Here is a 13,475-nt window from a genome sequence, read left to right on the forward strand (position 1 = left end):
AGGCGGGTCAGCTGCTTGTCTTTTCTTGTAGGAGGGTCAGCTGCTTGTCTCTTCTTGTAGGAGGGCCAGCTGCTTGTCTCTTCTTGTAGGAGGGTCAGCTGCTTGTCTCTTGTAGGAGGGTCAGCTGCTTGTCTCTTCTTGTAGGACGGTCAGCTGCTTGTCTCTTCTTGTAGGAGGGTCAGCTGCTTGTCTCTTCTTGTAGGAGGGTCAGCTGCTTGTCTCTTCCTGTAGGACGGTCAGCTGCCTGTCTCTTCTTGTAGGAGGGTCAGCTGCTTGTCTCTTCCTGTAGGAGGGTCAGCTGCTTGTCTCTTCCTGTAGGAGGGTCAGCTGCTTGTCTCTTCCTGTAGGAGGGTCAGCTGCTTGTCTCTTCTTGTAGGAGGGTCAGCTGCTTGTCTCTTCTTGTGGGAGGGTCAGCTGCTTGTCTCTTCTTGTAGGAGGGTCAGCTGCTTGTCTCTTCCTGTAGGAGGGTCAGCTGCTTGTCTCTTCCTGTAGGAGGATCAGCTGCTTGTCTCTTCCTGTAGGAGGGTCAGCTGCTTGTCTCTTCCTGTAGGAGGGTCAGCTGCTTGTCTCTTCTTGTAGGAGGGTCAGCTGCTTGTCTCTTCCTGTAGGAGGGTCAGCTGCTTGTCTCTTCCTGTAGGAGGGTCAGCTGCTTGTCTCTTCCTGTAGGAGGGTCAGCTGCTTGTCTCTTCTTGTAGGAGGGCCAGCTGCTTGTCTCTTCCTGTAGGAGGGTCAACTGGTTGTCTCTTCCTGTAGGAGGGTCAGCTCCTTGTCTCTTCTTGTAGGAGGGTCAGCTGCTTGTCTCTTCCTGTAGGAGGGTCAGCTGCTTGTCTCTTCTTGTAGGAGGGTCAGCTGCTTGTCTCTTCCTGTAGGAGGGCCAGCTGCTTGTCTCTTCTTGTAGGAGGGTCGGCTGCTTGTCTCTTCTTGTAGGAGGGTCGGCTGCTTGTCTCTTCCTGTAGGAGGGTCAGCTCCTTGTCTCTTCTTGTAGGAGGGTCGGCTGCTTGTCTCTTCCTGTAGGAGGGTCAGCTGCTTGTCTCTTCTTGTAGGAGGGTCAGCTGCTTGTCTCTTCTTGTAGGAGGGTCAGCTGCTTGTCTCTTCTTGTAGGAGGGTCAGCTGCTTGTCTCTTCTTGTAGGAGGGTCAGCTGCTTGTCTCTTGTAGGAGGGTCAGCTGCTTGTCTCTTGTAGGAGGGTCAGCTGCTTGTCTCTTGTAGGAGGGTCAGCTGCTTGTCTCTTGTAGGAGGGTCAGCTGCTTGTCTCTTCTTGTAGGAGGTTCAGCTGCTTGTCTCTTGTAGGAGGGTCAGCTGCTTGTCTCTTCTTGTAGGAGGGTCAGCTGCTTGTCTCTTGTAGGAGGGTCAGCTGCTTGTCTCTTGTAGGAGGGTCAGCTGCTTGTCTCTTCCTGTAGGAGGGTCAGCTGCTTGTCTCTTCCTGTAGGAGGGTCAGCTCCTTGTCTCTTCCTGTAGGAGGGTCAGCTGCTTGTCTCTTCTTGTAGGAGGGTCAGCTGCTTGTCTCTTCCTGTAGGAGGGTCAGCTGCTTGTCTCTTCCTGTAGGAGGGTCAGCTGCTTGTCTCTTCCTGTAGGAGGGTCAGCTGCTTGTCTCTTCCTGTAGGAGGGTCAGCTGCTTGTCTCTTCCTGTAGGAGGGTCAGCTGCTTGTCTCTTCTTGTAGGAGGGCCAGCTGCTTGTCTCTTCCTGTAGGAGGGTCAGCTGCTTGTCTCTTCTTGTAGGAGGGTCAGCTGCTTGTCTCTTCTTGTAGGAGGGTCAGCTGCTTGTCTCTTGTAGGAGGGTCAGCTGCTTGTCTCTTCCTGTAGGAGGGTCAGCTGCTTGTCTCTTCTTGTAGGAGGGTCGGCTGCTTGTCTCTTCCTGTAGGAGGGTCAGCTGCTTGTCTCTTCTTGTAGGAGGGTCAGCTGCTTGTCTCTTCCTGTAGGAGGGTCAGCTGCTTGTCTCTTCCTGTAGGAGGGTCAGCTGCTTGTCTCTTGTAGGAGGTTCAGCTGCTTGTCTCTTCTTGTAGGAGGGTCAGCTGCTTGTCTCTTCTTGTAGGACGGTCAGCTGCTTGTCTCTTCTTGTAGGAGGGTCAGCTGCTTGTCTCTTCCTGTAGGAGGGTCAGCTGCTTGTCTCTTCTTGTAGGAGGGTCAGCTGCTTGTCTCTTCCTGTAGGAGGGTCAGCTGCTTGTCTCTTCTTGTAGGAGGGTCAGCTGCTTGTCTCTTCCTGTAGGAGGGTCAGCTGCTTGTCTCTTCTTGTAGGCGGGTCAGCTGCTTGTCTTTTCTTGTAGGAGGGTCAGCTGCTTGTCTCTTCTTGTAGGAGGGCCAGCTGCTTGTCTCTTCTTGTAGGAGGGTCAGCTGCTTGTCTCTTGTAGGAGGGTCAGCTGCTTGTCTCTTCTTGTAGGACGGTCAGCTGCTTGTCTCTTCTTGTAGGAGGGTCAGCTGCTTGTCTCTTCTTGTAGGAGGGTCAGCTGCTTGTCTCTTCCTGTAGGACGGTCAGCTGCCTGTCTCTTCTTGTAGGAGGGTCAGCTGCTTGTCTCTTCCTGTAGGAGGGTCAGCTGCTTGTCTCTTCCTGTAGGAGGGTCAGCTGCTTGTCTCTTCCTGTAGGAGGGTCAGCTGCTTGTCTCTTCTTGTAGGAGGGTCAGCTGCTTGTCTCTTCTTGTGGGAGGGTCAGCTGCTTGTCTCTTCTTGTAGGAGGGTCAGCTGCTTGTCTCTTCCTGTAGGAGGGTCAGCTGCTTGTCTCTTCCTGTAGGAGGATCAGCTGCTTGTCTCTTCCTGTAGGAGGGTCAGCTGCTTGTCTCTTCCTGTAGGAGGGTCAGCTGCTTGTCTCTTCTTGTAGGAGGGTCAGCTGCTTGTCTCTTCCTGTAGGAGGGTCAGCTGCTTGTCTCTTCCTGTAGGAGGGTCAGCTGCTTGTCTCTTCCTGTAGGAGGGTCAGCTGCTTGTCTCTTCTTGTAGGAGGGCCAGCTGCTTGTCTCTTCCTGTAGGAGGGTCAGCTGCTTGTCTCTTCTTGTAGGAGGGTCAGCTGCTTGTCTCTTCTTGTAGGAGGGTCAGCTGCTTGTCTCTTGTAGGAGGGTCAGCTGCTTGTCTCTTCTTGTAGGAGGGTCAGCTGCTTGTCTCTTGTAGGAGGGTCAGCTGCTTGTCTCTTCCTGTAGGAGGGTCAGCTGCTTGTCTCTTCCTGTAGGAGGGTCAGCTGCTTGTCTCTTCCTGTAGCAGGGTCAGCTGCTTGTCTCTTGTAGGAGGTTCAGCTGCTTGTCTCTTCTTGTAGGAGGGTCAGCTGCTTGTCTCTTCTTGTAGGACGGTCAGCTGCTTGTCTCTTGTAGGAGGTTCAGCTGCTTGTCTTTTCTTGTAGGAGGGTCAGCTGCTTGTCTCTTCTTGTAGGAGGGCCAGCTGCTTGTCTCTTCTTGTAGGAGGGTCAGCTGCTTGTCTCTTGTAGGAGGGTCAGCTGCTTGTCTCTTCTTGTAGGACGGTCAGCTGCTTGTCTCTTCTTTTGGAGGGTCAGCTGCTTGTCTCTTCTTGTAGGAGGGTCAGCTGCTTGTCTCTTCCTGTAGGACGGTCAGCTGCTTGTCTCTTCTTGTAGGAGGGTCAGCTGCTTGTCTCTTCCTGTAGGAGGGTCAGCTGCTTGCCTCTTCCTGTAGGAGGGCCAGCTGCTTGCCTCTTCCTGTAGGAGGGTCAGCTGCTTGTCTCTTCCTGTAGGAGGGTCAGCTGCTTGTCTCTTCTTGTAGGAGGGTCAGCTGCTTGTCTCTTCTTGTAGGAGGGTCAGCTGCTTGTCTTTTGTAGGAGGGTCAGCTGCTTGTCTCTTCTTGTAGGAGGGTCAGCTGCTTGTCTCTTCCTGTAGGAGGGTCAGCTGCTTGTCTCTTCCTGTAGGAGGGTCAGCTGCTTGTCTCTTCTTGTAGGAGGGTCAGCTGCTTGTCTCTTCCTGTAGGAGGGTCAGCTGCTTGTCTCTTCCTGTAGGAGGGTCAGCTGCTTGTCTCTTGTAGGGGGGTCAGCTGCTTGTCTCTTCCTGTAGGAGGGTCAGCTGCTTGTCTCTTCCTGTAGGAGGGTCAGCTGCTTGTCTCTTCCTGTAGGAGGGTCAGCTGCTTGTCTCTTGTAGGAGGTTCAGCTGCTTGTCTCTTCTTGTAGGAGGGTCAGCTGCTTGTCTCTTCTTGTAGGACGGTCAGCTGCTTGTCTCTTCTTGTAGGAGGGTCAGCTGCTTGTCTTTTCTTGTAGGAAGGTCAGCTGCTTGTCTCTTCTTGTAGGAGGGCCAGCTGCTTGTCTCTTCTTGTAGGAGGGTCAGCTGCTTGTCTCTTCCTGTAGGAGGGTCAGCTGCTTGTCTCTTCTTGTAGGAGGGTCAGCTGCTTGTCTCTTCCTGTAGGAGGGTCAGCTGCTTGTCTCTTCTTGTAGGAGGGCCAGCTGCTTGTCTCTACCTGTAGGAGGGTCAGCTGCTTGTCTCTTCCTGTAGGAGGGTCAGCTGCTTGTCTCTTCTTGTAGGAGGGTCAGCTGCTTGTCTCTCCTTGTAGGAGGGTCAGCTGCTTGTCTCTTGTAGGAGGGTCAGCTGCTTGTCTCTTCCTGTAGGAGGGTCAGCTGCTTGTCTCTTCTTGTAGGCGGGTCAGCGGCTTGTCTCTTCCTGTAGGAGGGTCAGCGGCTTGTCTCTTCCTGTAGGAGGGTCAGCTGCTTGTCTCTTCCTGTACGAGGGTCAGCTGCTTGTCTCTTCTTGTAGGAGGGTCAGCTGCTTGTCTCTTCCTGTAGGAGGGTCAGCTGCTTGTCTCTTCCTGTAGGAGGGTCAGCTGCTTGTCTCTTCTTGTAGGAGGGTCAGCTGCTTGTCTCTTCTTGTGGGAGGGTCAGATGCTTGTCTCTTCTTGTGGAAGGGTCAGCTGCTTGTCTCTTGTAGGAGGGTCAGCTGCTTGTCTCTTCTTGTAGGAGGGTCAGCTGCTTGTCTCTTCTTGTAGGAGGGTCAGCTGCTTGTCTCTTCTTGTAGGAGGGTCAGCTGCTTGTCTCTTGTAGGAGGGTCAGCTGCTTGTCTCTTCTTGTAGGATTGTCAGCTGCTTGTCTCTTCTTGTAGGAGGGTCAGCTGCTTGTCTCTTCTTGTAGGAGGGTCAGCTGCTTGTCTCTTCTTGTAGGAGGGTCAGCTGCTTGTCTCTTCTTGTAGGAGGGCCAGCTGCTTGTCTCTTCTTGTAGGAGGGTCAGCTGCTTGTCTCTTCCTGTAGGAGGGTCAGCTGCTTGTCTCTTCTTGTAGGAGGGTCAGCTGTTTGTCTCTTCCTGTAGGAGGGTCAGCTGCTTGTCTCTTCTTGTAGGAGGGCCAGCTGCTTGTCTCTTCCTGTAGGAGGGTCAGCTGCTTGTCTCTTCCTGTAGGAGGGTCAGCTGCTTGTCTCTTCCTGTAGGAGGGTCAGCTGCTTGTATCTTCTTGTAGGAGGGTCAGCTGCTTGTCTCTTTCTGTAGGAGGGTCAGCTGCTTGTCTCTTGTAGGAGGGTCACCTGCTTGTCTCGTCTTGTAGGAGGGTCAGCTGCTTGTCTCTTCTTATAGGAGGGTCAGCTGCTTGTCTCTTCCTGTAGGAGGGTCAGCTGCTTGTCTCTTCTTGTAGGAGGGTCAGCTGCTTGTCTCTTCTTGTAGGAGGGTCAGCTGCTTGTCTCTTCCTGTAGGATGGTCAGCTGCTTGTCTCTTCCAGTAGGAGGGTCAGCTGCTTGTCTCTTCTTGTAGGAGGGTCAGCTGCTTGTCTCTTCTTGTAGGAGGGTCAGCTGCTTGTCTCTTCCTGTAGGAGGGTCAGCTGCTTGTCTCTTCTTGTAGGAGGGTCAGCTGCTTGTCTCTTCTTGTAGGAGGGTCAGCTGCTTGTCTCTTGTAGGAGGGTCAGCTGCTTGTCTCTTGTAGGAGGGTCAGCTGCTTGTCTCTTGTAGGAGGGTCAGCTGCTTGTCTCTTGTAGGAGGGTCAGCTGCTTGTCTCTTCCTGTAGGAGGGTCAGCTGCTTGTCTCTTCCTGTAGGAGGGTCAGCTCCTTGTCTCTTCCTGTAGGAGGGTCAGCTGCTTGTCTCTTCCTGTAGGAGGGTCAGCTGCTTGTCTCTTCCTGTAGGAGGGTCAGCTGCTTGTCTCTTCCTGTAGGAGGGTCAGCTGCTTGTCTCTTCCTGTAGGAGGGTCAGCTGCTTGTCTCTTCTTGTAGGAGGGCCAGCTGCTTGTCTCTTCCTGTAGGAGGGTCAGCTGCTTGTCTCTTCTTGTAGGAGGGTCAGCTGCTTGTCTCTTCTTGTAGGAGGGTCAGCTGCTTGTCTCTTGTAGGAGGGTCAGCTGCTTGTCTCTTCCTGTAAGAGGGTCAGCTGCTTGTCTCTTCCTGTAGGAGGGTCAGCTGCTTGTCTCTTCTTGTAGGAGGGTCGGCTGCTTGTCTCTTCCTGTAGGAGGGTCAGCTGCTTGTCTCTTCTTGTAGGAGGGTCAGCTGCTTGTCTCTTGTAGGAGGTTCAGCTGCTTGTCTCTTCTTGTAGGAGGGTCAGCTGCTTGTCTCTTCTTGTAGGACGGTCAGCTGCTTGTCTCTTCTTGTAGGAGGGTCAGCTGCTTGTCTCTTCCTGTAGGAGGGTCAGCTGCTTGTCTCTTCTTGTAGGAGGGTCAGCTGCTTGTCTCTTCCTGTAGGAGGGTCAGCTGCTTGTCTCTTCTTGTAGGAGGGTCAGCTGCTTGTCTCTTCCTGTAGGAGGGTCAGCTGCTTGTCTCTTCTTGTAGGCGGGTCAGCTGCTTGTCTTTTCTTGTAGGAGGGTCAGCTGCTTGTCTCTTCTTGTAGGAGGGCCAGCTGCTTGTCTCTTCTTGTAGGAGGGTCAGCTGCTTGTCTCTTGTAGGAGGGTCAGCTGCTTGTCTCTTCTTGTAGGACGGTCAGCTGCTTGTCTCTTCTTGTAGGAGGGTCAGCTGCTTGTCTCTTCTTGTAGGAGGGTCAGCTGCTTGTCTCTTCCTGTAGGACTGTCAGCTGCTTGTCTCTTCTTGTAGGAGGGTCAGCTGCTTGTCTCTTCCTGTAGGAGGGTCAGCTGCTTGTCTCTTCCTGTAGGAGGGTCAGCTGCTTGTCTCTTCCTGTAGGAGGGTCAGCTGCTTGTCTCTTCTTGTAGGAGGGTCAGCTGCTTGTCTCTTCTTGTGGGAGGGTCAGCTGCTTGTCTCTTCTTGTAGGAGGGTCAGCTGCTTGTCTCTTCCTGTAGGAGGGTCAGCTGCTTGTCTCTTCCTGTAGGAGGATCAGCTGCTTGTCTCTTCCTGTAGGAGGGTCAGCTGCTTGTCTCTTCCTGTAGGAGGGTCAGCTGCTTGTCTCTTCTTGTAGGAGGGTCAGCTGCTTGTCTCTTCCTGTAGGAGGGTCAGCTGCTTGTCTCTTCCTGTAGGAGGGTCAGCTGCTTGTCTCTTCCTGTAGGAGGGTCAGCTGCTTGTCTCTTCTTGTAGGAGGGCCAGCTGCTTGTCTCTTCCTGTAGGAGGGTCAGCTGCTTGTCTCTTCTTGTAGGAGGGTCAGCTGCTTGTCTCTTCTTGTAGGAGGGTCAGCTGCTTGTCTCTTCTTGTAGGAGGGTCAGCTGCTTGTCTCTTGTAGGAGGGTCAGCTGCTTGTCTCTTCCTGTAGGAGGGTCAGCTGCTTGTCTCTTCCTGTAGGAGGGTCAGCTGCTTGTCTCTTCCTGTAGGAGGGTCAGCTGCTTGTCTCTTGTAGGAGGTTCAGCTGCTTGTCTCTTCTTGTAGGAGGGTCAGCTGCTTGTCTCTTCTTGTAGGACGGTCAGCTGCTTGTCTCTTCTTGTAGGAGGGTCAGCTGCTTGTCTCTTGTAGGAGGTTCAGCTGCTTGTCTTTTCTTGTAGGAGGGTCAGCTGCTTGTCTCTTCTTGTAGGAGGGCCAGCTGCTTGTCTCTTCTTGTAGGAGGGTCAGCTGCTTGTCTCTTGTAGGAGGGTCAGCTGCTTGTCTCTTCTTGTAGGACGGTCAGCTGCTTGTCTCTTCTTTTGGAGGGATAGCTGCTTGTCTCTTCTTGTAGGAGGGTCAGCTGCTTGTCTCTTCCTGTAGGACGGTCAGCTGCTTGTCTCTTCTTGTAGGAGGGTCAGCTGCTTGTCTCTTCCTGTAGGAGGGTCAGCTGCGTGCCTCTTCCTGTAGGAGGGCCAGCTGCTTGCCTCTTCCTGTAGGAGGGTCAGCTGCTTGTCTCTTCCTGTAGGAGGGTCAGCTGCTTGTCTCTTCTTGTAGGAGGGTCAGCTGCTTGTCTCTTCTTGTAGGAGGGTCAGCTGCTTGTCTCTTGTAGGAGGGTCAGCTGCTTGTCTCTTCTTGTAGGAGGGTCAGCTGCTTGTCTCTTCCTGTAGGAGGGTCAGCTGCTTGTCTCTTCCTGTAGGAGGGTCAGCTGCTTGTCTCTTCTTGTAGGAGGGTCAGCTGCTTGTCTCTTCCTGTAGGAGGGTCAGCTGCTTGTCTCTTCCTGTAGGAGGGTCAGCTGCTTGTCTCTTGTAGGGGGGTCAGCTGCTTGTCTCTTCCTGTAGGAGGGTCAGCTGCTTGTCTCTTCCTGTAGGAGGGTCAGCTGCTTGTCTCTTCCTGTAGGAGGGTCAGCTGCTTGTCTCTTGTAGGAGGTTCAGCTGCTTGTCTCTTCTTGTAGGAGGGTCAGCTGCTTGTCTCTTCTTGTAGGAGGGTCAGCTGCTTGTCTTTTCTTGTAGGAAGGTCAGCTGCTTGTCTCTTCTTGTAGGAGGGCCAGCTGCTTGTCTCTTCTTGTAGGAGGGTCAGCTGCTTGTCTCTTCCTGTAGGAGGGTCAGCTGCTTGTCTCTTCTTGTAGGACGGTCAGCTGCTTGTCTCTTCCTGTAGGAGGGTCAGCTGCTTGTCTCTTCTTGTAGGAGGGCCAGCTGCTTGTCTCTACCTGTAGGAGGGTCAGCTGCTTGTCTCTTCCTGTAGGAGGGTCAGCTGCTTGTCTCTTCTTGTAGGAGGGTCAGCTGCTTGTCTCTCCTTGTAGGAGGGTCAGCTGCTTGTCTCTAGTAGGAGGGTCAGCTGCTTGTCTCTTCCTGTAGGAGGGTCAGCTGCTTGTCTCTTCTTGTAGGAGGGTCAGCGGCTTGTCTCTTCCTGTAGGAGGGTCAGCGGCTTGTCTCTTCCTGTAGGAGGGTCAGCTGCTTGTCTCTTCCTGTACGAGGGTCAGCTGCTTGTCTCTTCTTGTAGGAGGGTCAGCTGCTTGTCTCTTCCTGTAGGAGGGTCAGCTGCTTGTCTCTTCCTGTAGGAGGGTCAGCTGCTTGTCTCTTCTTGTAGGAGGGTCAGCTGCTTGTCTCTTCTTGTGGGAGGGTCAGCTGCTTGTCTCTTCTTGTGGGAGGGTCAGCTGCTTGTCTCTTGTAGGAGGGTCAGCTGCTTGTCTCTTGTAGGAGGGTCAGCTGCTTGTCTCTTCTTGTAGGAGGGTCAGCTGCTTGTCTCTTCTTGTAGGAGGGTCAGCTGCTTGTCTCTTGTAGGAGGGTCAGCTGCTTGTCTCTTCTTGTAGGATTGTCAGCTGCTTGTCTCTTCTTGTAGGAGGGTCAGCTGCTTGTCTCTTCTTGTAGGAGGGTCAGCTGCTTGTCTCTTCTTGTAGGAGGGTCAGCTGCTTGTCTCTTCTTGTAGGAGGGCCAGCTGCTTGTCTCTTCTTGTAGGAGGGTCAGCTGCTTGTCTCTTCCTGTAGGAGGGTCAGCTGCTTGTCTCTTCTTGTAGGAGGGTCAGCTGTTTGTCTCTTCCTGTAGGAGGGTCAGCTGCTTGTCTCTTCTTGTAGGAGGGCCAGCTGCTTGTCTCTTCCTGTAGGAGGGTCAGCTGTTTGTCTCTTCCTGTAGGAGGGTCAGCTGCTTGTCTCTTCCTGTAGGAGGGTCAGCTGCTTGTATCTTCTTGTAGGAGGGTCAGCTGCTTGTCTCTTTCTGTAGGAGGGTCAGCTGCTTGTCTCTTGTAGGAGGGTCACCTGCTTGTCTCGTCTTGTAGGAGGGTCAGCTGCTTGTCTCTTCTTATAGGAGGGTCAGCTGCTTGTCTCTTCCTGTAGGAGGGTCAGCTGCTTGTCTCTTCTTGTAGGAGGGTCAGCTGCTTGTCTCTTCTTGTAGGAGGGTCAGCTGCTTGTCTCTTCCTGTAGGAGGGTCAGCTGCTTGTCTCTTCCTGTAGGAGGGTCAGCTGCTTGTCTCTTCTTGTAGGAGGGTCAGCTGCTTGTCTCTTCCTGTAGGAGGATCAGCTGCTTGTCTCTTCCTGTAGGAGGGTCAGCTGCTTGTCTCTTCTTGTAGGAGGGTCAGCTGCTTGTCTCTTCCTGTAGGAGGGTCAGCTGCTTGTCTCTTCTTGTAGGAGGGTCAGCTGCTTGTCTCTTCCTGTAGGAGGGTCAGCTGCTTGTCTCTTTCTGTAGGAGGGTCAGCTGCTTGTCTCTTCTTGTAGGAGGGTCAGCTGCTTGTCTCTTCCTGTAGGAGGGTCAGCTGCTTGTCTCTTCCTGCAGGAGGGTCAGCTGCTTGTCTCTTCTTGTAGGAGGGTCAGCTGCTTGTCTCTTTCTGTAGGAGGGTCAGCTGCTTGTCTCTTCTTGTAGGAGGGTCAGCTGCTTGTCTCTTCCTGTAGGAGGGTCAGCTGCTTGTCTCTTCCTGCAGGAGGGTCAGCTGCTTGTCTCTTCCTGTAGAAGGGTCAGCTGCTTGTCTCTTTCTGTAGGAGGGTCAGCTGCTTGTCTCTTCTTGTAGGAGGGTCAGCTGCTTGTCTCTTCCTGTAGGAGGGTCAGCTGCTTGTCTCTTCCTGCAGGAGGGTCAGCTGCTTGTCTCTTCTTGTAGGAGGGTCAGCTGCTTGTCTCTTCTTATAGGAGGGTCAGCTGCTTGTCTCTTCCTGTAGGAGGGTCAGCTGCTTGTCTCTTCTTGTAGGAGGGTCAGCTGCTTGTCTCTTCTTGTAGGAGGGTCAGCTGCTTGTCTCTTCCTGTAGGAGGGTCAGCTGCTTGTCTCTTCCTGTAGGAGGGTCAGCTGCTTGTCTCTTCTTGTAGGAGGGTCAGCTGCTTGTCTCTTCCTGTAGGAGGGTCAGCTGCTTGTCTCTTCCTGTAGGAGGGTCAGCTGCTTGTCTCTTCTTGTAGGAGGGTCAGCTGCTTGTCTCTTCCTGTAGGAGGGTCAGCTGCTTGTCTCTTCTTGTAGGAGGGTCAGCTGCTAGTCTCTTCCTGTAGGAGGGTCAGCTGCTTGTCTCTTCTTGTAGGAGGGTCAGCTGCTTGTCTCTTCCTGTAGGAGGGTCAGCTGCTTGTCTCTTTCTGTAGGAGGGTCAGCTGCTTGTCTCTTCTTGTAGGAGGGTCAGCTGCTTGTCTCTTCCTGTAGGAGGGTCAGCTGCTTGTCTCTTCCTGCAGGAGGGTCAGCTGCTTGTCTCTTCTTGCAGGAGGGTCAGCTGCTTGTCTCTTCTTGTAGGAGGGTCAGCTGCTTGTCTCTTCCTGTAGGAGGGTCAGCTGCTTGTCTCTTGTAGGAGGGTCAGCTGCTTGTCTCTTCTTGTAGGAGGGTCAGCTGCTTGTCTCTTCTTGTAGGAGGGTCAGCTGCTCGTCTCTTGTAGGAGGGTCAGCTGCTTGTCTCTTCCTGTAGGAGGGTCAGCTGCTTGTCTCTTCCTGTAGGAGGGTCAGCTGCTTGTCTCTTCCTGTAGGAGGGTCAGCTGCTTGTCTCTTGTAGGAGGGTCAGCTGCTTGTCTCTTCCTGTAGGAGGGTCAGCTGCTTGTCTCTTCCTGTAGGAGGGTCAGCTGCTTGTCTCTTCCTGTAGGAGGGTCAGCTGCTTGTCTCTTCCTGTAGGAGGGTCAGCTGCTTGTCTCTTCCTGTAGGAGGGTCAGCTGCTTGTCTCTTGTAGGAGGGTCAGCTGCTTGTCTCTTCCTGTAAGAGGGTCATCTGCTTGTCTCTTCTTGTAGGAGAGTCAGCTGCTTGTCTCTTCCTGTAGGAGGGTCAGCTGCTTGTCTCTTCTTGTAGGAGGGTCAGCTGCTTGTCTCTTCTTGTAGGAGGGTCAGCTGCTTGTCTCTTCTTGTAGGAGAGTCAGCTGCTTGTCTCTTCCTGTAGTAGGGTCAGCTGCTTGTCTCTTGTAGGAGGGTCAGCTGCTTATCTCTTCTTGTAGGAGGGTCAGCTGCTTGTCTCTTCTTGTAGGAGGGTCAGCTGCTTGTCTCTTCCTGTAGGAGGGTCAGCTGCTTGTCTCTTCCTGTAGGAGGGTCAGCTGCTTGTCTCTTGTAGGAGGGTCAGCTGCTTGTCTCTTCCTGTAGGAGGGTCAGCTGCTTGTCTCTTCTTGTAGGAGAGTCAGCTGCTTGTCTCTTCCTGTAGGAGGGTCAGCTGCTTGTCTCTTCTTGTAGGAGGGTCAGCTGCTTGTCTCTTCTTGTAGGAGGGTCAGCTGCTTGTCTCTTCTTGTAGGAGAGTCAGCTGCTTGTCTCTTCCTGTAGTAGGGTCAGCTGCTTGTCTCTTGTAGGAGGGTCAGCTGCTTGTCTCTTGTAGGAGGGTCAGCTGGTTGTCTCTTCCTGTAGGAGGGTCAGCTGCTTGTCTCTTCCTCTAGGAGGGTCAGCTGCTTGTCTCTTCCTGTAGGAGGGTTAGCTGCTTGTCTCTTCCTGTAGTAGGGTCAGCTGCTTGTCTCTTCCTGTAGGAGGGTCAGCTGCTTGTCTCTTGTAGGAGGGTCAGCTGCTTGTCTCTTGTAGGAGGGTCAGCTGCTTGTCTCTTCCTGTAGGAGGGTCAGCTGCTTGTCTCTTCTTGTAGGAGGGTCAGCTGCTTGTGTCTTCCTGTAGGAGGGTCAGCTGCTTGTCTCTTTTTGTAGGAGGGTCAGCTGCTTGTCTCTTCCTGTAGGAGGGTCTGCTGCTTGTCTCTTCCTGTAGGACGGTCAGCTGCTTGTCTCTTCTTGTAGGAGGGTCAGCTGCTTGTCTCTTCCTGTAGGAGGGTCAGCTGCTTGTCTCTTCTTGTAGGAGGGTCAGCTGCTTGTCTCTTCTTATAGGAGGGTCAGCTGCTTGTCTCTTCCTGTAGGAGGGTCAGCTGCTTGTCTCTTCCTGTAGGAGGGTCAGCTGCTTGTCTCTTCTTGTAGGAGGGTCAGCTGCTTGTCTCTTCCTGTAGGAGGGTCAGCTGCTTGTCTCTTCTTGTAGGAGGGTCAGCTGCTTGTCTCTTCTTGTAGGAGGGTCAGCTGCTTGTCTCTTCCTGTAGGAGGGTCAGCTGCTTGTCTCTTCTTGTAGGAGGGTCAGCTGCTTGTCTCTTCTTGTAGGAGGGTCAGCTGGTTGTCTCTTCCTGTAGGAGGGTCAGCTGCTTGTCTCTTCTTGTAGGAGGGTCAGCTGCTTGTCTCTTCTTGTAGGAGGGTCAGCTGCTTGTCTCTTCTTGTAGGAGGGTCAGCTGCTTGTCTCTTCCTGTAGGAGGGTCAGCTGCTTGTCTCTTCCTGGAGGAGGGTCAGCTGCTTGTCTCTTCCGGTAGGAGGGTCAGCTGCTTGTCTCTTCCTGTAGGAGGGTCAGCTGCTTGTCCCTTCCTGTAGGAGGGTCAGCTGCTTGTCTCTTCTTGTAGGAGGGTCAGCTGCTTGTCTCTTCCTGTAGGAGGGTCAGCTGCTTGTCTCTTCTTGTAGGAGGGTCAGCTGCTTGTCTCTTGTAGGAGGGTCAGCTGCTTGTCTCTTGTAGGAGGGTCAGCTGCTTGTCTCTTCCTGTAGGAGGGTC

At 53.5% G+C, this 13,475-nt stretch overlaps 1 protein-coding gene across 1 annotated transcript in view; it reads left to right on the plus strand.

Moving 5' to 3' along the window:
* Positions 1 to 13,475, plus strand: part of GLP1R (glucagon like peptide 1 receptor) — a 347,688-nt gene that overhangs the window by 239,712 nt on the left and 94,501 nt on the right. The window lies entirely within an intron of this gene.

This window comes from Phyllobates terribilis, unplaced genomic scaffold (assembly GCF_046119375.1).
Source record: "Phyllobates terribilis strain yellow unplaced genomic scaffold, ASM4611937v1 Scaffold_3__8_contigs__length_932513732, whole genome shotgun sequence".
NCBI lineage: Eukaryota > Metazoa > Chordata > Amphibia > Anura > Dendrobatidae > Phyllobates > Phyllobates terribilis.